At 55.1% G+C, this 24,298-nt stretch overlaps 1 long non-coding RNA gene across 1 annotated transcript in view; it reads right to left on the bottom strand.

Moving 5' to 3' along the window:
* The window catches only part of LOC132210219 (uncharacterized), a 91,521-nt gene that overhangs the window by 6,114 nt on the left and 61,109 nt on the right, over positions 1 to 24,298 (bottom strand). Inside the window, exons 3-4 of the long non-coding RNA XR_009446449.1 lie at positions 5,829 to 5,983; positions 595 to 694 (exon numbers count right to left, since the gene is read on the bottom strand). This is a non-coding gene — a long non-coding RNA (uncharacterized LOC132210219). The remainder of the gene's footprint in view (positions 1 to 594; positions 695 to 5,828; positions 5,984 to 24,298) is intronic.

Raw genomic sequence — 24,298 nt, 5'->3', positions numbered from 1 at the left:
TTCATGTGACTTGGGTGTTGCTGGTACATATTGAGAATATCCATCTACAATAGATGGACTCTCCTTCTCAACCTCTCCCCTCGCCTGGGGTGTGGTAATCTTCGGGTTAAACCAGCCCTATGGTCAGGTAGGACAATGGTGACTTTACCCATGGCACAGAGATGCCACTGTGCATCGGTGGTGTAGAGGGGAATGTTGAATGTGGTGGGTGGGACACCACTCTGGTAATGCTTCGCCTGGAGAATGTTCACTTTCTTTCATATCGTTGGAGCTGCACTGATGCAGGGAAATGGAAAATGTTCCAACACAATCCGGATGAGTGCCTTATTGATAGCAAACAGTTACTGGGGAATCAGGTGTTTGGAGAAACAGACTGTTCTCCTTGTCACAAAGGATTTTGAGGGAACCTTTGATAGAGGTGTTTACAAAAGATATACTACATTAGGATGATAAAACATACACTCATCAACTGATCACAAAAAGGATTACAGGACATATATTGAAAGTTTTAGGGACAATCTACTGAGAGAATGGGGTGATTTAAAAGAGAAATTTTACACAGCAAATGGGAATGAGCAGGGACACAATACTCACACACAATGTGAATATCCAGGTCCTGATGAATTGAGTAATTCTGTCAGAGTTTGGTGTTACAATTATGGAGACTCCCACCTGAAAGTCCACTTGTAATATCCTGTAACACAAATTCATAAAATCCAATCAGTCTGGTTAGAAATTCACACCATCCCCTCCTCCTGGCTGAGGATAACTGTGCATTGTCCCTGCTACACATTATCCCTTGTGGGGGTCAGCAGTTGATTCAGGGGGAAATCTATTTTGGCTTCTAGGAGTGTCCACCTTGGGACTTCATGTCACTAAATAGATCAGCCGGTCTTTGACACATGGCAAAGAAAGCCCAAGAATTAGTTAGATACAGGCAGCAGGATTTGCTTCCTTTTCTTTCCTTCTGTGCTGCTGCACTGCCACAATGAGACATTAGCTTTTCCAGCCCAACGCAACTTGATGAACAAGTTGTCTCGATTCTGAGCACCGGACAGTAAGCTTCTGCTGGTCATTCGAAAGAATGCCCCTTAAAAAGATAGCAATTACGTACGTGTCGTCTTGCCCAGTGCTGCTAACAAAAAAAAATTAGAAGAATGAGGGAGCATCTCATAAAAAAGGATAGTCATCAAGTTCCATGAGGGTTACAGTTTATGGAGAAATATTGATAATGGGCAACAAGTTGGCAAATGGAGTACAAGTGTGGGAAAATGTGAAGTTGTTCATTTGAGGAGATGACCAAAGAATACAGTGTTATTTAAAAAGGTAAAAACTGTGGAAAACTGTAACACAACAGGACTTGGGAATAATTGTGCAGGAAACACGAAGCAAGCACACAGTTGCAACAGGCAATCCGGGAGGGTAATACGATGTTATCCCTCATGTCAAGGTATTTGTAGTATAAGAGTTTGGAGTACATGTCTTAGGACAAATGTACAAATTGCTGGTAGGGCCACATCTGGAGGAATGTGAGCAGCTTTTTTGGTCGACTTATTCAAGCAAATATATCACTTCACTGGAGGCATTTCAGAGAAGATGGACAAGGATGATCATTGGTTTGGAGGGATTCTCTTTTAAGCTAAGACTAAACAGGTCTGGAATCTACTGACCAGATTATTGAAGACAGAGATGATGTAATTAAGAATATAGGATTCTTAAGGGAGTTTACAGGATAATGCTGAGAAGATATTTCCGATCGTGGGAACAGATTCTTGATCAGGCAGAGAATAGAGGGTTCTCTTTTGGAATTGTCATGTTGAAGGCAACAGAGACATGGGTAAGGGGTTTCCGTTACAAGTGAGCTAGAGCGAGGTGGAGAGAAGGAACATTTCAGAGATTGAAATTTCTGACATTTGTGATTGAGAAGATGTATGGTAAGATGTTCATCTTGAGGCCAGATATGAGAGCATTATTGAGAAGGGTGCAGTTCAGCCTCAGACAGTTCCCAGCAACAGGGATGGATTCAGTACAGTAGCAAGGAAAAATAATTTGTAATAAAGAACTGAAGGCAATGTGTTTAACGATCACAAAATGTTATTGGAGGAAATTTCAGCTATTCAAGTAGTGGAAACATGATAAGCAGTTTTATGATTGAGTAACAGTGGAGCAAAGGTGAGTGATGGAGGGGAGTTAGATCTGAACATTGTCGAATACATGCGAAACCCAACAGTGCTTGTGGAGGATCTCACCTCCTGGCAGTATGTCGGTGAGAAACAGGATGGGCCAAGGATAGATCCTTGAGGGACATCAACTAAATGGGTTTCAGGCAGGAAAGAGGCAGAGTGTGGAGATGGAGTGGGATTCTTCCAATGACAGTGAGGTCACATATTGGTTTTCAACAGGAAAGGGTGCGACGGACATAACCAGAAGGGGGTAGCAGACAGAACAAGTGCCGATATCTGGAGGAGGAGGGGGAGGAGGAGGAGGAGGGGGAGGAGGAGGAGGAGGGGGAGGAGGAGGAGGAGGAGGAGGGGGGGGAGGAGGAGGAGGGGGGGGAGGAGGAGGAGGGGGGGGAGGAGGAGGAGGGGGGGGAGGAGGAGGAGGGGGGGGAGGAGGAGGAGGGGGGGGAGGAGGAGGAGGGGGGGGAGGAGGAGGAGGGGGGGGAGGAGGAGGAGGGGGGGGGAGGAGGAGGAGGGGGGGAGGAGGAGGAGGGGGGGAGGAGGAGGAGGGGGGGGAGGAGGAGGGGGGGGAGGAGGAGGAGGGGGGGGAGGAGGAGGGGGGGGAGGAGGAGGGGGGGGAGGAGGAGGCTGATTAAGATTGAGACAATCCAGTGGCACAAACTCCATGTGTCTCCCTCACTTGTTGTTGAAGGGGAGGATGGAGGAGACAGGATGATGGACAGTGTTTTGCAAAGAAACAAAGCCTGCGTTGGTGATATTTAAAAAGAGTGAACAAACTTGGTGAATTTAACTTTTATCCAGAATACTATAATGGACAACAGAAGTCTGGGCTCGAACCCCAACTCAGCAAATGGTGGAATTTGAATTCAATTACAAACTGGAATTAAGAATCTACTGGTTGCCATGGAACCATTGCTAATGGCAGAAAAAAAGTCTAATGTCATTCAGGGAAAGAAATTTGCCAACCTCAGCAAGCCACTCAGTTGCAAATCACTGCAAAATCTCAACAAAGCAATGAAACTGGGTGGACCGCTTGGCATTGATCAAGGCACTAGGAAAGACAACTGCAGAATCAGCCTCATCGACCCCACAAACTCCTGCTTACTAATATCTGGGGGCTAGCGGCAACATTTGGAGAAGTGACTCAAAGACTAGTCAAGAAACAGCATCATATGCATGGAATCATGCCTTACAAACAATGCCACACGTCACCATCACTGTCCTTAGTGATGTCCTGTCCCAGGAGCAGGACAGACACGGCAGACGTGGCAGCACAGTGCTATTCCGACCATATTATTTGACCTGGGAGTACTCGACTTTGACTCGGACGCCTGGAAGTCTCATGGCTCCTGCTGATTACCATGTCCTATCCTCCCTCGGTTGATAAATCGGCAGCAGTATTATCACTAGATTATTAATCCAGCGAACCCAGGTCCCCAGAATGTTGCCCGGGTCGCATCCTGCCATGGCAGATGGTGGAATTTGAATTAAATAATTGTCTGGAATTAAGAGTTTAATGATGACCATGAAACCATTGCCAATTATCAGGAAAGACCCATCTGGATCACTTGTGTCCTTTCCGGAAGGAAATCTGTCATCCTTTCCTGGTCTGGACGACATGTGACTCCAAACCCACAGCGATGTGGTTGACTGTTAACTGCCTTCTGAGCAATAAACACTGGTCCAGCCAGCAATTTCCACATCCCAAGAGTGAATTTTAATTAAAAAAACTCATCCATGTTGAACAGCACTTGGAGGAAGCACTGAGACTGTGAATAGCACTAAATGTACTCAATGTCCACCATCAGGAGTAGCTTGCAGGAGCATTACCAATCAAGCTGGTCGGGTCCTAAAGGACAAAGCTGCTTGGCTGGGACTGTAGGTGGTGACGCACCAAACGGGGAAAACAGTGATCTCATCGTCACCAATTTCCCAGCTGCAGAGGCATCTGTCCATGACAGGATTGATAACAGCGACTGCCGCACAGTCCTGTGGAGACAAAGCCTCATCTTTAACTTGAGAATACCCCCCATTGCATTGGGGGGCACGAACTTCGGCTGAAAGGGACAGACTTAGAACAGACACAGGAAATCAAAACCAGATATCTAGGAGGCTCTGCGAGAGACTACAACAGCAGCAGACCTTCTCCAGCACAACCTGTAACCTCATGGCCCAGCATATCCTACAGTCAGCCATGGCCATTGATCCAGGGGACAAACACTGGTTGAATGGATAGTATCGGAGGGCATGCCAAGAACAGCACAAGGCATACTTAAAAATAAGGTGACAACCTGGTAAAACTACCAAACAGGACTATCTGCATGCCAAATCACACAAGCAACAAGAGTTAGAGCGAAGCCACCCCATAATCAATAGATCAGATGTAAGCTCAACAGTTCTGCCACACCCAGTCATGAATGGTGATGGACAATTAAACAGCTCACTGGAGGAAGCATGCCAAAAATCCCCATCCTTACTGACAGAGGAGCCCAACCTATCTATGCAAAAGACTGCAGCAATCTTCAGGCAGAAGTGCCAACTGGATGATCCATCTTAGCCTTCTCCAGAGGTCCCCGACATCAGAGATACGAGTTTTCATCCAGTTTGATTCATTTCAAATAATTGTTAATAAATGGATGAATGTGCAAAGGTTATGGGCACTAACAACACTCTGGCAACAGGACCGATGACTAGTGCTCTCGAGCTTGCTACCCTCCAAGCCAAACTGTTTCAGTCCTGCTACAGCGCTGGCATCTATTGACAATTTGGAAAACCGCCCAGGTCTGTTCAGCACAAAAACACAGCAAATCCAATCTGACCAATTTCCCCTCAAGCAGTCTACTCTCTATCATCAGTAAAGTGATAGAAGGTGTTGTCAACAGCAGTATTAAGCAGCACTTACTCAGCAGTAACCTGCTCAGTGACACCCAGTTTGGGTCACGGCAGGCACTTGGTTCCTGATCTTATTACAGACTTGATCCACAAATTCACAAGCAGCTGAAATCCTGAGGTGAGTTGAGGGTAAACAGCAGAGCCCTGCACAAAAACCACTTATTTTCACTTCAGTGGAAATGATCTGACAGTGACACCTTAGTATCAGCTCATCTGCTGAACCTCTCATCTATTCCTATGTTACCTCTAGACGTAACTATCCAAACTCACCGCCAGTCAGCCTCCCACATTCAACGTCCCTATAACCTCAAGAATACCTAAAATTCTGCTGGACACAAGTTCATTTGTACCAAGACCTGTTCACCCATCACTGCTGTGCTCCTTGACCCACAAAGGCTCCTATTTATAAACAACAATTTAAAATTCCCGGCTGTGATGAGCCCTATCTCCCTGCATCACACAACCTTCAAGACTTGGATAACTTCATTTAGTTTCAGACTCCAACAGTGTGTTTAATCATTGCTTCACTACTGGAGGCTGTTTCTACAGTTGCCAGGCAACATGGTCTGGAAGTCCCATGATAAACCTCTTAGGTTTGCTTTCGTTCCTTGAGAGAGAGTGTCAGGAAAACCTGCAAATTTGGTAACTTTTTGGTCACCTGACCTAATATGGCCTTACGTCAAAAGTTTCTTGACAATATTTTTGTGAAATTAGAAAAGATGATAAAAATACAAATAGTTTTTGATTTGGACGTACACCATCAGCTCTTCAGTATTGCTAGATGAACGATCTGTAACTTCTCAAATGGCCGCATTGTGGGAGCACCTTCATCATACAAGCTGCAGCAGCACACGAAAGTTAAATATCACCTTCTCCACAGGCAACAGGGCTTTGGCAACGATCGCTGGTATCTGCGGAAGGAGAAACACAGTAAATATTGCAGAAGTGCAATATTGATAAGGTTCCCCATGGAAGGCTCATTCAGAAGGTCAGGAGGAATGGGATACAGGGGAACTTAGCTGCTTGGATACAGAATTGGCTGGCCAACAGAAGACAGCGAGTGGTAGTAGAAGGAAAATATTCTGCCTGGAAGTCAGTGGTGAGTGGGGTTCCACAGGGCTCTGTCCTTGGGCCTCTACTGTTTGTAATTTTTATTAATGACTTGGACGAGGGAATTGAAGGATGGGTCAGCAAGTTTGCAGACGACACAAAGGTCGGAGGTGTCGTTGACAGTGTAGAGGGCTGTTGCAGGCTGCAGCGGGACATTGACAGGATGCAGAGATGGGCTGAGAGGTGGCAGATGGAGTTCAACCTGGATAAATGCGAGGTGATGCATTTTGGAAGGTCGAATTTGAAAACTGAGTACAGGATTAAGGATAGGATTCTTGGCAGCGTGGAGGAACAGAGGGATCTTGGTGTGCAGATACATAGATCCCTTAAAATGGCCACCCAAGTGGACAGGGTTGTTAAGAAAGCATATGGTGTTTTGGCTTTCATTAACAGGGGGATTGAGTTTAAGAGTCGTGAGATCTTGTTGCAGCTCTATAAAACTTTGGTTAGGCCGCACTTGGAATACTGCGTCCAGTTCTGGGCGCCCTATTATAGGAAAGATGTGGATGCTTTGGAGAGGGTTCAGAGGAGGTTTACCAGGATGCTGCCTGGACTGGAGGGCTTATCTTATGAAGAGAGGTTGACTGAGCTCGGTCTCTTTTCATTGGAGAAAAGGAGGAGGAGAGGGGACCTAATTGAGGTATACAAGATAATGAGAGGCATAGATAGAGTCGATAGCCAGAGACTATTTCCCAGGGCAGAAATGGCTAGCACGAGGGGTCATAGTTTTAAGCTGGTTGGTGGAAAGTATAGAGGGGATGTCAGAGGCAGGTTCTTTACGCAGAGAGTTGTGAGAGCATGGAATGCGTTGCCAGCAGCAGTTGTGGAAGCAAGGTCATTGGGGTCATTTAAGAGACTGCTGGACATGCATATGGTCACAGAAATTTGAGGGTGCATCCATGAGGATCAATGGTCGGCACAACATTGTGGGCTGAAGGGCCTGTTCTGTGCTGTACTGTTCTATGTTCTATGTTCTATGTTCTAAGTGCAAAATGAATGACAGAATAAAAATGCTGTAGAATTTGGTGGTCTGAAATGGAAGAAAAATGCACTCTTTGTGGGAAAATATTTCCTGGCTGTGAAAGATACCATTCAAAAATTAATCTGGTAAGAGAGCAGCACATGGTGAGGGGGTGGGCAGCAGTGGAAAATTTATTGACAAAAAAAAGGTATAAGAAAATAACAGTAAAGTACTACAGAGATCAAATATACCCATCATTAGAGACTGAAGAGATTAAACACCGACAAAGGTGATCAGGGAGAACAGAAGTGAGCAAGAGCAGTGTGAGCTGCTATTATCCCATACTCTGGGAAAGAAATCCAGGAGAAACAAACACTTGGATAAGAGATAATAGGAACTGCAGATGCTGGAGAATCCGAGATAACAAGGTGTGGAGCTGGATGAACACAGCAGGCCAAGCAGCATTCAGGAGCAGGAAAGCTGATGTTTCGGGCCTGGACCCTTCATCAGAAATGGGGGAGGGAAACAGGATCCTGAACTAAATAGGGAGGGGGGGGAAACAGATTGAAGATGGAGGGGGAAGATAAGTGGAGAGGAGACAGACAAGTTAAAGAGGCGGGCATGGAGCAGGTAAAGGTGAGTGTAGGTGGGTAGGTAGGGAGGAGATAGGTCAGTCCAGGGAGGACGAACAGGTCAAGGGGGTGGGATGAGGTTAGTAGGCAGGAAATGGGGATGCAGCTTGAGGTGGGAGGAGGAGATAGGAGAGAGGAAGAATAGGTTAGGGAGGCAGGGACGAGCTGGGCTAATTTTGGGATGCAGTTGGCGGAGGGAAGATTTTGAAGCTTGTGAAATCCACACTGACACCATTGGGCTGCAGGATTCCCAGGCAGAATATGAGTTGCTGTTCCTGCAACCTTCGGGTGGCATCGTTGTGGCACTGCAGGAGGCCCAGTCGTCTGAGGAATGGGACGGGGAGTTGAAATGGTTCGTGACTGGGAGGTGCAGTTGTTTATTGCGAACCGAGCGTAGGTGTTCTGCAAAGCCGTCCCCAAGCCTCTGCTTGGTTTCCCCGACGTAGAGGAGGCCACAACAGCTACAGGGGATGCAGTATACCACATTAGCAGATGTGCACTTGAACATCTGCTTGATGTGAAAAGTCTTCTTGGGGCCTGGGATGGGGGCGAGGGAGGTGGTGTGGGGGCAGGTGCAGCACTTCCTACAGGTGCAGGTGAAAGTGCCAGGTGTGGTGGGGCTGGAGGGGAGTGTGGAGCGGACAAGGGAGTCACGGAGAGAGCGGTCCCTCCGGAAGGCAGACAAGGGTGGGGAGGGGAAAGTGTCTTTGATGGTGGGGTCGAATTGCTGACGGCAGAAGTGTCAGAGGATGATGCGTTGAATCCGGAGATTGGTGGAGTGGTATGTGAGGATGAGGGGTATTCTTTTCCGGTTGTTATTGCAGGGACGGGCTGTGAGGGAGGAGTTGTGGAAAAATGCAGGAGACACAGTCAAGGGCATTCTCGATTACTGTGGTGGGGAAGTGGGGGGTGAGGTTGCGGTCCTTGAAAAACAAGGACATCTGAGATATATGGGAGTGGAACCCTGGGAGCAGATGCGGCAGAGGTGAAGGAATTGGGAATAGGAGATGGCATTTTTGCAGGATAGTGGGTGGGAGGAGGTGTATTCTAGGTAGCTGTGGGAGTCAGTGGGCTTGAAATGGATATCGGTTTCTAGATGGTTGCCCAAGACGGAAACAGAGGCCCAGGAATAGGAGAGAGGTGTTAGAGATGGTCCAGGTGAACTTAAGGTTGGGGTAGTCACTGTTGGTGAAGTGAACGAACTGCTCGAGCTCCTCATGGGAGCACAAGGCAGCGCCAATACAGTCATCCATGTCCCAGAGGAAGAGGTGGGGTTCAGGGCCATGTAGGTATGGAAGAGGGATTGTTCCAACAAAGAGGCAGGCATGGATTGGGCCCATGCGGGTACCCACGGCCACTCTCTTCGGCTGTCGGGTGTGGGAGAAGCTGATAAAGAAGTTGTTGAGGGTGAGGATGAGTTCGCCTACGCACATAAGCGGGGGGGTCAGTGGAGGGGTACTGATCAGACCTGCAGGACAGGAAATAGAGTAGGGTTTATAGGCCATCTGTATGGGGAATGCAGCAACTAATATGGTATACTGCATCTACTGTACCCGTTGTGGCCTCCTCTACATCGGGGGAAACCAAGCAGAGGCTTGGGGACCACTTTACAGAACATCTACGCTCAGTTCGCACTAAACAACTACTCATCCCCACCTCCCTAACCTGTTCTTCCTCTCACCTATCCCCTCCTCTCATCTCAAGCTACACCCCCATTTCCTACCTGCTAACATCATCCCAACCCCTTGACGTGTTCGTTCTCCCTAGACTGAATATCCCCTCCCTACGTCCCCACCTACACTCACCTTCACCTGCTCCATCCCCACCTCTTTAACTTGTCTGTCTCCTCTCCACCTGTCTCCCTGTTTATTTCAGAACCCCCTTCCCCTCCCCCATTTCTGAAGGGTCTAGGCCCGAAAACGCCAGCCTTCCTGCTCCCCTGAGGCTGCTGGGCCTGCTGTGTTCATCCAGCCGCACACCGTGTTATCTTGAATTCTCTGGCATCTGCAGTTCCCATTGTCTCCCCCGATTGGTTGGAAGAATAACCCCACCCCACCCGCCGCACGAATGACGTGAACAAAAACAAAGCCCAGCGGGTCCGGCAGCATCTGTGACGGAGTAAACAGAGTTAACGTTTCGGGTCCGGTGATCCTTCCCTGGAACTGTGCCCTGCCCTTGTCCTCTGATTGGTTGGAAGCGGGGTGCTGCTTTCCTTCTCAGTGGAAGTCTTCAGCTTCTGCTTTGGGCGGGCCTCCTCCGAAATCCCTGGAACTGCAGGGAGGAGGGACACCTTGCAAAGGATTACCTACAAGAAAAAAGCTGCAAACATTGCAGGGAAGCGGGCCACCTCTATAGGGCATGCCGCGGCGGGGGACCACCTACGCCCAGGTTGCCGGCAGGGGCAATGCGGGGCAAGACTCCCTGAAGGAGAGGAAGGCACCAGGCCCCTGCAAGGGCCCACCTAATGTGCAGGAGGGCCAAGCCCCGCAGGATGGACCCGAGGCCAGCAAAGCGCCCCTGCAGGCTCCGCTCCCCACAACAACCCGGAGTTGATGGAGTAGGCGACAGGTGACCCGGGGGAGTGGACAACAGTCCGGAAAGCGAGGAAGAAGGCGCGCCGGCGGGGCCCGGCACCGCAGCCATCAGGCAGGAAGAGGCAGCTACAGAGGGGCGATAAGAGGTCCTGGCGATAAGAGGTCCTGAGAGGGCGATAAGAGGTCCTCTGAGGAGGGGCGATAAGAGGTCCTCTGAGGAGGGGCGATAAGAGGTCCTCTGAGGAGGGGCGATAAGAGGTCCTCTAGGAGGGGCGATAAGAGGTCCTCTGAGGAGGGGCGATAAGAGGTCCTCTGAGGAGGGGCGATAAGAGGTCCTCTGAGGAGGGGCGATAAGAGGTCCTCTGAGGAGGGGCGATAAGAGGTCCTCTGAGGAGGGGCGATAAGAGGTCCTCTGAGGAGGGGCGATAAGAGGTCCTCTGAGGAGGGGCGATAAGAGGTCCTCTGAGGAGGGGCGATAAGAGGTCCTCTGAGGAGGGGCGATAAGAGGTCCTCTGAGGAGGGGCGATAAGAGGTCCTCTGAGGAGGGGCGATAAGAGGTCCTCTGAGGGGGAGGCTGAGGGGCGATAAGAGGTCCTCTGAGGAGGGGCGATAAGAGGTCCTCTGAGGAGGGGCGATAAGAGGTCCTCTGAGGAGGGGCGATAAGAGGTCCTCTGAGGAGGGGCGATAAGAGGTCCTCTGAGGAGGGGCGATAAGAGGTCCTCTGAGGAGGGGCGATAAGAGGTCCTCTGAGGAGGGGCGATAAGAGGTCCTCTGAGGAGGGGCGATAAGAGGTCCTCTGAGGAGGGGCGATAAGAGGTCCTCTGAGGAGGGGCGATAAGAGGTCCTCTGAGGAGGGGCGATAAGAGGTCCTCTGAGGAGGGGCGATTAAGAGGTCCTCTGAGGAGGGGCGATAAGAGGTCCTCTGAGGAGGGGGCGATAAGAGGTCCTCTGAGGAGGGGCGATAAGAGGTCCTCTGAGGAGGGGCGATAAGAGGTCCTCTGAGGAGGGGCGATAAGAGGTCCTCTGAGGAGGGGCGATAAGAGGTCCTCTGAGGAGGGGCGATAAGAGGTCCTCTGAGGAGGGGCGATAAGAGGTCCTCTGAGGAGGGGCGATAAGAGGTCCTCTGAGGAGGGGCGATAAGAGGTCCTCTGAGGAGGGGCGATAAGAGGTCCTCTGAGGAGGGCGATAAGAGGTCCTCTGAGGAGGGGCGATAAGAGGTCCTCTGAGGAGGGGCGATAAGAGGTCCTCTGAGGAGGGGCGATAAGAGGTCCTCTGAGGAGGGGCGATAAGAGGTCCTCTGAGGAGGGGCGATAAGAGGTCCTCTGAGGAGGGGCGATAAGAGGTCCTCTGAGGAGGGGCGATAAGAGGTCCTCTGAGGAGGGGGCGATAAGAGGTCCTCTGAGGAGGGGCGATAAGAGGTCCTCTGAGGAGGGGCGATAAGAGGTCCTCTGAGGAGGGGCGATAAGAGGTCCTCTGAGGAGGGGCGATAAGAGGTCCTCTGAGGAGGGGCGATAAGAGGTCCTCTGAGGAGGGGCGATAAGAGGTCCTCTGAGGAGGGGCGATAAGAGGTCCTCTGAGGAGGGGCGATAAGAGGTCCTCTGAGGAGGGGCGATAAGAGGTCCTCTGAGGAGGGGCGATAAGAGGTCCTCTGAGGAGGGGCGATAAGAGGTCCTCTGAGGAGGGGCGATAAGAGGTCCTCTGAGGAGGGGCGATAAGAGGTCCTCTGAGGAGGGGCGATAAGAGGTCCTCTGAGGAGGGGCGATAAGAGGTCCTCTGAGGAGGGGGCGATAAGAGGTCCTCTGAGGAGGGGCGATAAGAGGTCCTCTGAGGAGGGGCGATAAGAGGTCCTCTGAGGAGGGGCGATAAGAGGTCCTCTGAGGAGGGGCGATAAGAGGTCCTCTGAGGAGGGGTCGATAAGAGGTCCTCTGAGGAGGGGCGATAAGAGGTCCTCTGAGGAGGGGCGATAAGAGGTCCTCTGAGGAGGGGCGATAAGAGGTCCTCTGAGGAGGGGGCGATAAGAGGTCCTCTTGAGGAGGGGCGATAAGAGGTCCTCTGAGGAGGGGCGATAAGAGGTCCTCTGAGGAGGGGCGATAAGAGGTCCTCTGAGGAGGGGCGATAAGAGGTCCTCTGAGGAGGGGCGATAAGAGGTCCTCTGAGGAGGGGCGATAAGAGGTCCTCTGAGGAGGGGCGATAAGAGGTCCTCTGAGGAGGGGCGATAAGAGGTCCTCTGAGGAGGGGCGATAAGAGGTTCCTCTGAGGAGGGGCGATAAGAGGTCCTCTGAGGAGGGGCGATAAGAGGTCCTCTGAGGAGGGGCGATAAGAGGGTCCTCTGAGGAGGGGCGATAAGAGGTCCTCTGAGGAGGGGCGATAAGAGGTCCTCTGAGGGAGGGCGATAAGAGGTCCTCTGAGAGGGCGATAAGGTCCTCTGAGGAGGGGCGATAAGAGGTCCTCTGAGGAGGGGCGATAAGAGGTCCTCTGAGGAGGGGCGATAAGAGGTCCTCTGAGGAGGGGCGATAAGAGGTCCTCTGAGGAGGGGCGATAAGAGGTCCTCTGAGGAGGGGCGATAAGAGGTCCTCTGAGGAGGGGCGATAAGAGGTCCTCTGAGGAGGGGCGATAAGAGGTCCTCTGAGGAGGGGCGATAAGAGGTCCTCTGAGGAGGGGCGATAAGAGGTCCTCTGAGGAGGGGCGATAAGAGGTCCTCTGAGGAGGGGCGATAAGAGGTCCTCTGAGGAGGGGCGATAAGAGGTCCTCTGAGGAGGGGCGATAAGAGGTCCTCTGAGGAGGGGCGATAAGAGGTCCTCTGAGGAGGGGCGATAAGAGGTCCTCTGAGGAGGGGCGATAAGAGGTCCTCTGAGGAGGGGCGATAAGAGGTCCTCTGAGGAGGGGCGATAAGAGGTCCTCTGAGGAGGGGCGATAAGAGGTCCTCTGAGGAGGGGCGATAAGAGGTCCTCTGAGGAGGGGCGATAAGAGGTCCTCTGAGGAGGGGCGATAAGAGGTCCTCTGAGGAGGGGGCGATAAGAGGTCCTCTGAGGAGGGGCGATAAGAGGTCCTCTGAGGAGGGGCGATAAGAGGTCCTCTGAGGAGGGGCGATAAGAGGTCCTCTGAGGAGGGGCGATAAGAGGTCCTCTGAGGAGGGGCGATAAGAGGTCCTCTGAGGAGGGGCGATAAGAGGTCCTCTGAGGGGCGATAAGAGGTCCTCTGAGGAGGGGCGATAAGAGGTCCTCTGAGGAGGGGCGATAAGAGGTCCTCTGAGGAGGGGCGATAAGAGGTCCTCTGAGGAGGGGCGATAAGAGGTCCTCTGAGGAGGGGCGATAAGAGGTCCTCTGAGGAGGGGCGATAAGAGGTCCTCTGAGGAGGGGCGATAAGAGGTCCTCTGAGGAGGGGCGATAAGAGGTCCTCTGAGGAGGGGCGATAAGAGGTCCTCTGAGGAGGGGCGATAAGAGGTCCTCTGAGGAGGGGCGATAAGAGGTCCTCTGAGGAGGGGCGATAAGAGGTCCTCTGAGGAGGGGCGATAAGAGGTCCTCTGAGGAGGGGCGATAAGAGGTCCTCTGAGGAGGGGGGCGATAAGAGGTCCTCTGAGGAGGGCGATAAGAGGTCCTCTGAGGAGGGGGCGATAAGAGGTCCTCTGAGGAGGGGCGATAAGAGGTCCTCTGAGGAGGGGCGATAAGAGGTCCTCTGAGGAGGGGCGATAAGAGGTCCTCTGAGGAGGGCGATAAGAGGTCCTCTGAGGAGGGGCGATAAGAGGTCCTCTGAGGAGGGGCGATAAGAGGTCCTCTGAGGAGGGGCGATAAGAGGTCCTCTGAGGAGGGGCGATAAGAGGTCCTCTGAGGAGGGGCGATAAGAGGTCCTCTGAGGAGGGGCGATAAAGAGGTCCTCTGAGGAGGGCGATAAGAGGTCTCTGAGGAGGGGCGATAAGAGGTCCTCTGAGGAGGGGCGATAAGAGGTCCTCTGAGAGGGGCGATAAGAGGTCCTCTGAGGAGGGGGCGATAAGAGGTCCTCTGAGGAGGGGCGATAAGAGGTCCTCTGAGGAGGGGCGATAAGAGGTCCTCTGAGGAGGGGCGATAAGAGGTCCTCTGAGGAGGGGCGATAAGAGGTCCTCTGAGGAGGGGCGATAAGAGGTCTCTGAGGAGGGGCGATAAGAGGTCCTCTGAGGAGGGGCGATAAGAGGTCCTCTGAGGAGGGGCGATAAGAGGTCCTCTGAGGAGGGGCGATAAGAGGTCCTCTGAGGAGGGGCGATAAGAGGTCCTCTGAGGAGGGGCGATAAGAGGTCCTCTGAGGAGGGGCGATAAGAGGTCCTCTGAGGAGGGGCGATAGAGGTCCTCTGAGGAGGGGCGATAAGAGGTCCTCTGAGGAGGGGCGATAAGAGGTCCTCTGAGGAGGGGCGATAAGAGGGTCCTCTGAGGAGGGGCGATAAGAGGTCCTCTGAGGAGGGGCGATAAGAGGTCCTCTGAGGAGGGGCGATAAGAGGTCCTCTGAGGAGGGGCGATAAGAGGTCCTCTGAGGAGGGGCGATAAGAGGTCCTCTGAGGAGGGGCGATAAGAGGTCCTCTGAGGAGGGGCGATAAGAGGTCCTCTGAGGAGGGGCGATAAGAGGTCCTCTGAGGAGGGGCGATAAGAGGTCCTCTGAGGAGGGCGATAAGAGGTCCTCTGAGGAGGGGCGATAAGAGGTCCTCTGAGGAGGGGCGATAAGAGGTCCTCTGAGGAGGGGCGATAAGAGGTCCTCTGAGGAGGGCGATAAGAGGTCCTCTGAGGAGGGGCGATAAGAGGTCCTCTGAGGAGGGGCGATAAGAGGTCCTTCTGAGGAGGGGCGATAAGAGGTCCTCTGAGGAGGGGCGATAAGAGGTCCTCTGAGGAGGAGGCGATAAGAGGTCCTCTGAGGAGGGGCGATAAGAGGTCCTCTGAGGAGGGGCGATAAGAGGTCCTCTGAGGAGGGGCGATAAGAGGTCCTCTGAGGAGGGGCGATAAGAGGTCCTCTGAGGAGGGGCGATAAGAGGTCCTCTGAGGAGGGGCGATAAGAGGTCCTCTGAGGAGGGGCGATAAGAGGTCCTCTGAGGAGGGGCGATAAGAGGTCCTCTGAGGAGGGGCGATAAGAGGTCCTCTGAGGAGGGGCGATAAGAGGTCCTCTGAGGAGGGGCGATAAGAGGTCCTCTGAGGAGGGGCGATAAGAGGTCCTCTGAGGAGGGGCGATAAGAGGTCCTCTGAGGAGGGGGCGATAAGAGGTCCTCTGAGGAGGGGCGATAAGAGGTCCTCTGAGGAGGGGCGATAAGAGGTCCTCTGAGGAGGGGCGATAAGAGGTCCTCTGAGGAGGGGCGATAAGAGGTCCTCTGAGGAGGGGCGATAAGAGGTCCTCTGAGGAGGGCGATAAGAGGTCCTCTGAGGAGGGGCGATAAGAGGTCCTCTGAGGAGGGGCGATAAGAGGTCCTCTGAGGAGGGGGCGATAAGAGGTCCTCTGAGGAGGGGCGATAAGAGGTCCTCTGAGGAGGGGCGATAAGAGGTCCTCTGAGGAGGGGCGATAAGAGGTCCTCTGAGGAGGGGCGATAAGAGGTCCTCTGAGGAGGGGGCGATAAGAGGTCCTCTGAGGAGGGGCGATAAGAGGTCCTCTGAGAGGAGGGCGATAAGAGGTCCTCTGAGGAGGGGCGATAAGAGGTCCTCTGAGGAGGGGCGATAAGAGGTCCCTCTGAGGAGGGGCGATAAGAGGTCCTCTGAGGAGGGGCGATAAGAGGTCCTCTGAGGAGGGGCGATAAGAGGTCCTCTGAGGAGGGGCGATAAGAGGTCCTCTGAGGAGGGGCGATAAGAGGTCCTCTGAGGAGGGGCGATAAGAGGTCCTCTGAGGAGGGGCGATAAGAGGTCCTCTGAGGAGGGGCGATAAGAGGTCCTCTGAGGAGGGGCGATAAGAGGTCCTCTGAGGAGGGGCGATAAGAGGTCCTCTGAGGAGGGGCGATAAGAGGTCCTCTGAGGAGGGGCGATAAGAGGTCCTCTGAGGAGGGGCGATAAGAGGTCCTCTGAGGAGGGGCGATAAGAGGTCCTCTGAGGAGGGGCGATAAGAGGTCCTCTGAGGAGGGGCGATAAGAGGTCCTCTGAGGAGGGGCGATAAGAGGTCCTCTGAGGAGGGGCGATAAGAGGTCCTCTGAGGAGGGCGATAAGAGGTCCTCTGAGGAGGGGCGATAAGAGGTCCTCTGAGGAGGGGCGATAAGAGGTCCTCTGAGGAGGGGCGATAAGAGGTCCTCTGAGGAGGGGCGATAAGAGGTCCTCTGAGGAGGGGCGATAAGAGGTCCTCTGAGGAGGGGGCGATAAGAGGTCCTCTGAGGAGGGGCGATAAGAGGTCCTCTGAGGAGGGGCGATAAGAGGTCCTCTGAGGAGGGGCGATAAGAGGTCCTCTGAGGAGGGGCGATAAGAGGTCCTCTGAGGAGGGGCGATAAGAGGTCCTCTGAGGAGGGGCGATAAGAGGTCCTCTGAGGAGGGGCGATAAGAGGTCCTCTGAGGAGGGGCGATAAGAGGTCCTCTGAGGAGGGGCGATAAGAGGTCCTCTGAGGAGGGGCGATAAGAGGTCCTCTGAGGAGGGGCGATAAGAGGTCCTCTGAGGAGGGGCGATAAGAGGTCCTCTGAGGAGGGGCGATAAGAGGTCCTCTGAGGAGGGGCGATAAGAGGTCCTCTGAGGAGGGGCGATAAGAGGGTCCTCTGAGGAGGGGCGATAAGAGGTCCTCTGAGGAGGGGCGATAAGAGGTCCTCTGAGGAGGGGCGATAAGAGGTCCTCTGAGGAGGGGCGATAAGAGGTCCTCTGAGGAGGGGCGATAAGAGGTCCTCTGAGGAGGGGCGATAAGAGGTCCTCTGAGGAGGGGCGATAAGAGGTCCTCTGAGGAGGGGCGATAAGAGGTCCTCTGAGGAGGGGCGATAAGAGGTCCTCTGAGGAGGGGCGATAAGAGGTCCTCTGAGGAGGGGCGATAAGAGGTCCTCTGAGGAGGGGCGATAAGAGGTCCTCTGAGGAGGGGCGATAAGAGGTCCTCTGAGGAGGGGCGATAAGAGGTCCTCTGAGGAGGGGCGATAAGAGGTCCTCTGAGGAGGGGGCGATAAGAGGTCCTCTGAGGAGGGGCGATAAGAGGTCCTCTGAGGAGGGGCGATAAGAGGTCCTCTGAGGAGGGGCGATAAGAGGTCCTCTGAGGAGGGGCGATAAGAGGTCCTCTGAGGAGGGGCGATAAGAGGAGGTCCTCTGAGGAGGGGCGATAAGAGGTCCTCTGAGGAGGGGCGATAAGAGGTCCTCTGAGGAGGGGGCGATAAGAGGTCCTCTGAGGAGGGGCGATAAGAGGTCCTCTGAGGAGGGGCGATAAGAGGTCCTCTGAGGAGGGGGCGATAAGAGGTCCTCTGAGGAGGGGCGATAAGAGGTCCTCTGAGGAGGGGCGATAAGAGGTCCTCTGAGGAGGGGCGATAAGAGGTCCTCTGAGGAGGGGCGATAAGAGGTCCTCTGAGGAGGGGCGATAAGAGGTCCTCTGAGGAGGGGCGATAAGAGGTCCTCTGAGGAGGGGCGATAAGAGGTCCTCTGAGGAGGGCGATAAGAGGTCCTCTGAGGAGGGGCGATAAGAGGTCCTCTGAGGAGGGGCGATAAGAGGTCCTCTGAGGAGGGGCGATAAGAGGTCCTCTGAGGAGGGGCGATAAGAGGTCCTCTGAGGAGGGGCGATAAGAGGTCCTCTGAGGAGGGGGCGATAAGAGGTCCTCTGAGGAGGGGCGATAAGAGGTCCTCTGAGGAGGGGCGATAAGAGGTCCTCTGAGGAGGGGCGATAAGAGGTCCTCTGAGGAGGGGCGATAAGAGGGTCCTCTGAGGAGGGGGCGATAAGAGGTCCTCTGAGGAGGGGCGATAAGAGGTCCTCTGAGGAGGGGCGATAAGAGGTCCTCTGAGGAGGGGCGATAAGAGGTCCTCTGAGGAGGGGCGATAAGAGGTCCTCTGAGGAGGGGCGATAAGAGGTCCTCTGAGGAGGGGCGATAAGAGGTCCTCTGAGGAGGGGCGATAAGAGGTCCTCTGAGGAGGGGCGATAAGAGGTCCTCTGAGGAGGGGGCGATAAGAGGTCCTCTGAGGAGGGGCGATAAGAGGTCCTCTGAGGAGGGGCGATAAGAGGTCCTCTGAGGAGGGGGCGATAAGAGGTCCTCTGAGGAGGGGCGATAAGAGGTCCTCTGAGGAGGGGCGATAAGAGGTCCTCTGAGGAGGGGCGATAAGAGGTCCTCTGAGGAGGGGCGATAAGAGGTCCTCTGAGGAGGGGCGATAAGAGGTCCTCTGAGGAGGGCGATAAGAGGTCCTCTGAGGAGGGGCGATAAGAGGTCCTCTGAGGAGGGGCGATAAGAGGTCCTCTGAGGAGGGGCGATAAGAGGTCCTCTGAGGAGGGGCGATAAGAGGTCCTCTGAGGGGGGCGATAAGAGGTCCTCTGAGGAGGGGCGATTAAGAGGTCCTCTGAGGAGGGGCGATAAGAGGTCCTCTGAGGAGGGGGCGATAAGAGGTCCTCTGAGGAGGGGCGATAAGAGGTCCTCTGAGGAGGGGCGATAAGAGGTCCTCTGAGGAGGGGCGATAAGAGGTCCTCTGAGGAGGGGCGATAAGAGGTCCTCTGAGGAGGGGCGATAAGAGGTCCTCTGAGGAGGGGCCGATAAGAGGTCCTCTGAGGAGGGGCGATAAGAGGTCCTCTGAGGAGGGGCGATAAGAGGTCCTCTGAGGGGGCGATAAGAGGTCCTCTGAGGGAGGGGCGATAAGAGGTCCTCTGAGGAGGGGGCGATAAGAGGTCCTCTGAGGAGGGGCGATAAGAGGTCCTCTGAGGAGGGGCGATAAGAGGTCCTCTGAGGAGGGGCGATAAGAGGTCCTCTGAGGAGGGGCGATAAGAGGTCCTCTGAGGAGGGGCGATAAGAGGTCCTCTGAGGAGGGGCGATAAGAGGTCCTCTGAGGAGGGGCGATAAGAGGTCCTCTGAGGAGGGGGCGATAAGAGGTCCTCTGAGGAGGGGCGATAAGAGGTCCTCTGAGGAGGGGCGATAAGAGGTCCTCTGAGGAGGGGCGATAAGAGGTCCTCTGAGGAGGGGCGATAAGAGGTCCTCTGAGGAGGGGGCGATAAGAGGTCCTCTGAGGAGGGGCGATAAGAGGTCCTCTGAGGAGGGGCGATAAGAGGTCCTCTGAGGAGGGGCGATAAGAGGTCCTCTGAGGAGGGGCGATAAGAGGTCCTCTGAGGAGGGGCGATAAGAGGTCCTCTGAGAGGGGCGATAAGAGGTCCTCTGAGGAGGGGGCGATAAGAGGTCCTCTGAGGAGGGGCGATAAGAGGTCCTCTGAGGAGGGGCGATAAGAGGTCCTCTGAGGAGGGCGATAAGAGGTCCTCTGAGGAGGGGCGATAAGAGGTCCTCTGAGGAGGGGCGATAAGAGGTCCTCTGAGGAGGGGCGATAAGAGGTCCTCTGAGGAGGGGCGATAAGAGGTCCTCTGAGGAGGGGCGATAAGAGGTCCTCTGAGGAGGGGCGATAAGAGGTCCTCTGAGGAGGGGCGATAAGAGGTCCTCTGAGGAGGGGCGATAAGAGGTCCTCTGAGGAGGGGGCGATAAGAGGTCCTCTGAGGAGGGGCGATAAGAGGTCCTCTGAGGAGGGGCGATAAGAGGTCCTCTGAGGAGGGGGCGATAAAGAGGTCCTCTGAGGAGGGGCGATAAGAGGTCCTCTGAGGAGGGGCGATAAGAGGTCCTCTGAGGAGGGGCGATAAGAGGTCCTCTGAGGAGGGGCGATAAGAGGTCCTCTGAGGAGGGGCGATAAGAGGTCCTCTGAGGAGGGGCGATAAGAGGTCCTCTGAGGAGGGGGCGATAAGAGGTCCCTCTGAGGAGGGGCGATAAGAGGTCCTCTGAGGAGGGGCGATAAGAGGTCCTCTGAGGAGGGGCGATAAGAGGTCCTCTGAGGAGGGGCGATAAGAGGTCCTCTGAGGAGGGGCGATAAGAGGTCCTCTGAGGAGGGGGCGATAAGAGGTCCTCTGAGGAGGGGCGATAAGAGGTCCTCTGAGGAGGGGCGATAAGAGGTCCTCTGAGAGGAGGGGCGATAAGAGGTCCTCTGAGGAGGGGCGATAAGAGGTCCTCTGAGGAGGGGCGATAAGAGGTCCTCTGAGGAGGGGGCGATAAGAGGTCCTCTGAGGAGGGGCGATAAGAGGTCCTCTGAGGAGGGGCGATAAGAGGTCCTCTGAGGAGGGGCGATAAGAGGTCCTCTGAGGAGGGGCGATAAGAGGTCCTCTGAGGAGGGGCGATAAGAGGTCCTCTGAGGAGGGGCGATAAGAGGTCCTCTGAGGAGGGGCGATAAGAGGTCCTCTGAGGAGGGGCGATAAGAGGTCCTCTGAGGAGGGGCGATAAGAGGTCCTCTGAGGAGGGGCGATAAGAGGTTCCTCTGAGGAGGGGCGATAAGAGGTCCTCTGAGGAGGGGCGATAAGAGGTCCTCTGAGGAGGGGCGATAAGAGGTCCTCTGAGGAGGGGCGATAAGAGGTCCTCTGAGGAGGGGCGATAAGAGGTCCTCTGAGGAGGGGCGATAAGAGGTCCTCTGAGGAGGGGCGATAAGAGGTCCTCTGAGGAGGGGCGATAAGAGGTCCTCTGAGGAGGGGCGATAAGAGGTCCTCTGAGGAGGGGCGATAAGAGGTCCTCTGAGGAGGGGCGATAAGAGGTCCTCTGAGGAGGGGCGATAAGAGGTCCTCTGAGGAGGGGCGATAAGAGGTCCTCTGAGGAGGGGCGATAAGAGGTCCTCTGAGGAGGGGCGATAAGAGGTCCTCTGAGGAGGGGCGATAAGAGGTCCTCTGAGGAGGGGCGATAAGAGGTCCTCTGAGGAGGGGCGATAAGAGGTCCTCTGAGGAGGGGCGATAAGAGGTCCTCTGAGGAGGGGCGATAAGAGGTCCTCTGAGGAGGGGCGATAAGAGGTCCTCTGAGGAGGGGCGATAAGAGGTCCTCTGAGGAGGAGGGGCGATAAGAGGTCCTCTGAGGAGGGGCGATAAGAGGTCCTCTGAGGAGGGGCGATAAGAGGTCCTCTGAGGAGGGGCGATAAGAGGTCCTCTGAGGAGGGGCGATAAGAGGTCCTCTGAGGAGGGGCGATAAGAGGTCCTCTGAGGAGGGGCGATAAGAGGTCCTCTGAGGAGGGGCGATAAGAGGTCCTCTGAGGAGGGGCGATAAGAGGTCCTCTGAGGAGGGGCGATAAGAGGTCCTCTGAGGAGGGGCGATAAGAGGTCCTCTGAGGGAGGGGCGATAAGAGTCCTCTGAGGAGGGGCGATAAGAGGTCCTCTGAGGAGGGGCGATAAGAGGTCCTCTGAGGAGGGGCGATAAGAGGTCCTCTGAGGAGGGGCGATAAGAGGTCCTCTGAGGAGGGGCGATAAGAGGTCCTCTGAGGAGGGGCGATAAGAGGTCCTCTGAGGAGGGGCGATAAGAGGTCCTCTGAGGAGGGGGCGATAAGAGGTCCTCTGAGGAGGGGCGATAAGAGGTCCTCTGAGGAGGGGCGATAAGAGGTCCTCTGAGGAGGGGCGATAAGAGGTCCTCTGAGGAGGGGCGATAAGAGGTCCTCTGAGGAGGGGCGATAAGAGGTCCTCTGAGGAGGGGCGATAAGAGGTCCTCTGAGGAGGGGCGATAAGAGGTCCTCTGAGGAGGGGCGATAAGAGGTCCTCTGAGGAGGGGCGATAAGAGGTCCTCTGAGGAGGGGCGATAAGAGGTCCTCTGAGGAGGGGCGATAAGAGGTCCTCTGAGGAGGGGCGATAAGAGGTCCTCTGAGGAGGGGCGATAGAGAGGTCCTCTGAGGAGGGGGCGATAAGAGGTCCTCTGAGGAGGGGGCGATAAGAGGTCCTCTGAGGAGGGGCGATAAGAGGTCCTCTGAGGAGGGGCGATAAGAGGTCCTCTGAGGAGGGGCGATAAGAGGTCCTCTGAGGAGGGGCGATAAGAGGTCCTCTGAGAGGGGCGATAAGAGGTCCTCTGAGGAGGGGCGATAAGAGGTCCTCTGAGGAGGGGCGATAAGAGGTCCTCTGAGGAGGGGGCGATAAGAGGTCCTCTGAGGAGGGGCGATAAGAGGTCCTCTGAGGAGGGGCGATAAGAGGTCCTCTGAGGAGGGCGATAAGAGGTCCTCTGAGGAGGGGCGATAAGAGGTCCTCTGAGGAGGGGCGATAAGAGGTCCTCTGAGGAGGGGCGATAAGAGGTCCTCTGAGGAGGGGCGATAAGAGGTCCTCTGAGGAGGGGCGATAAGAGGTCCTCTGAGGAGGGGCGATAAGAGGTCCTCTGAGGAGGGGCGATAAGAGGTCCTCTGAGGAGGGGCGATAAGAGGTCCTCTGAGGAGGGGCGATAAGAGGTCCTCTGAGGAGGGCGATAAGAGGTCCTCTGAGGAGGGGCGATAAGAGGTCCTCTGAGGAGGGGCGATAAGAGGTCCTCTGAGGAGGGGCGATAAGAGGTCCTCTGAGGAGGGGCGAAAGAGGTCCTCTGAGGAGGGGCGATAAGAGGTCCTCTGAGGAGGGGGCGATAAGAGGGTCCTCTGAGGAGGGGCGATAAGAGGTCCTCTGAGGAGGGGCGATAAGAGGTCCTCTGAGGAGGGGCGATAAGAGGTCCTCTGAGGAGGGGCGATAAGAGGTCCTCTGAGGAGGGGCGATAAGAGGTCCTCTGAGGAGGGGCGATAAGAGGTCCTCTGAGGAGGGGCGATAAGAGGTCCTCTGAGGAGGGCGATAAGAGGTCCTCTGAGGAGGGGCGATAAGAGGTCCTCTGAGGAGGGGCGATAAGAGGTCCTCTGAGGAGGGGCGATAAGAGGTCCTCTGAGGAGGGGCGATAAGAGGTCCTCTGAGGAGGGGCGATAAGAGGTCCTCTGAGGAGGGGCGATAAGAGGTCCTCTGAGGAGGGGCGATAAGAGGTCCTCTGAGGAGGGGCGATAAGAGGTCCTCTGAGGAGGGGCGATAAGAGGTCCTCTGAGGAGGGGGCGATAAGAGGTCCTCTGAGGAGGGGGCGATAAGAGGTCCTCTGAGGAGGGGCGATAAGAGGTCCTCTGAGGAGGGGCGATAAGAGGTCCTCTGAGGAGGGGCGATAAGAGGTCCTCTGAGGAGGGGCGATAAGAGGTCCTCTGAGGAGGGGCGATAAGAGGTCCTCTGAGGAGGGGGCGATAAGAGGTCCTCTGAGGAGGGGGCGATAAGAGGTCCTCTGAGGAGGGGCGATAAGAGGTCCTCTGAGGAGGGGCGATAAGAGGTCCTCTGAGGAGGGGCGATAAGAGGTCCTCTGAGGAGGGCGATAAGAGGTCCTCTGAGGAGGGGCGATAAGAGGTCCTCTGAGGAGGGGCGATAAGAGGTCCTCTGAGCGAGGGGCGATAAGAGGTCCTCTGAGGAGGGGCGATAAGAGGTCCTCTGAGGAGGGGCGATAAGAGGTCCTCTGAGGAGGGGCGATAAGAGGTCCTCTGAGGAGGGGCGATAAGAGGTCCTCTGAGGAGGGGCGATAAGAGGTCCTCTGAGGAGGGGCGATAAGAGGTCCTCTGAGGAGGGGCGATAAGAGGTCCTCTGAGGAGGGGCGATAAGAGGTCCTCTGAGGAGGGGCGATAAGAGGTCCTCTGAGGAGGGGCGATAAGAGGTCCTCTGAGGAGGGGCGATAAGAGGTCCTCTGAGGAGGGGCGATAAGAGGTCCTCTGAGGAGGGGGGCGATAAGAGGTCCTCTGAGGAGGGGCGATAAGAGGTCCTCTGAGGAGGGGCGATAAGAGGTCCTCTGAGGAGGGGCGATAAGAGGTCCTCTGAGGAGGGGGCGATAAGAGGTCCTCTGAGGAGGGGCGATAAGAGGTCCTCTGAGGAGGGGCGATAAGAGGGTCCTCTGAGGAGGGGCGATAAGAGGTCCTCTGAGGAGGGGCGATAAGAGGTCCTCTGAGGAGGGGGCGATAAGAGTCCTCTGAGGAGGGGCGATAAGAGGTCCTCTGAGGAGGGGCGATAAGAGGTCCTCTGAGGAGGGGCGATAAGAGGTCCTCTGAGGAGGGGCGATAAGAGGGTCCTCTGAGGAGGGGCGATAAGAGGTCCTC

Source organism: Stegostoma tigrinum, chromosome 11 (genome assembly GCF_030684315.1).
Source record: "Stegostoma tigrinum isolate sSteTig4 chromosome 11, sSteTig4.hap1, whole genome shotgun sequence".
In the NCBI taxonomy this organism is placed as follows: domain Eukaryota; kingdom Metazoa; phylum Chordata; class Chondrichthyes; order Orectolobiformes; family Stegostomatidae; genus Stegostoma; species Stegostoma tigrinum.
This window is presented reverse-complemented; position numbering and strand designations above follow the sequence as displayed.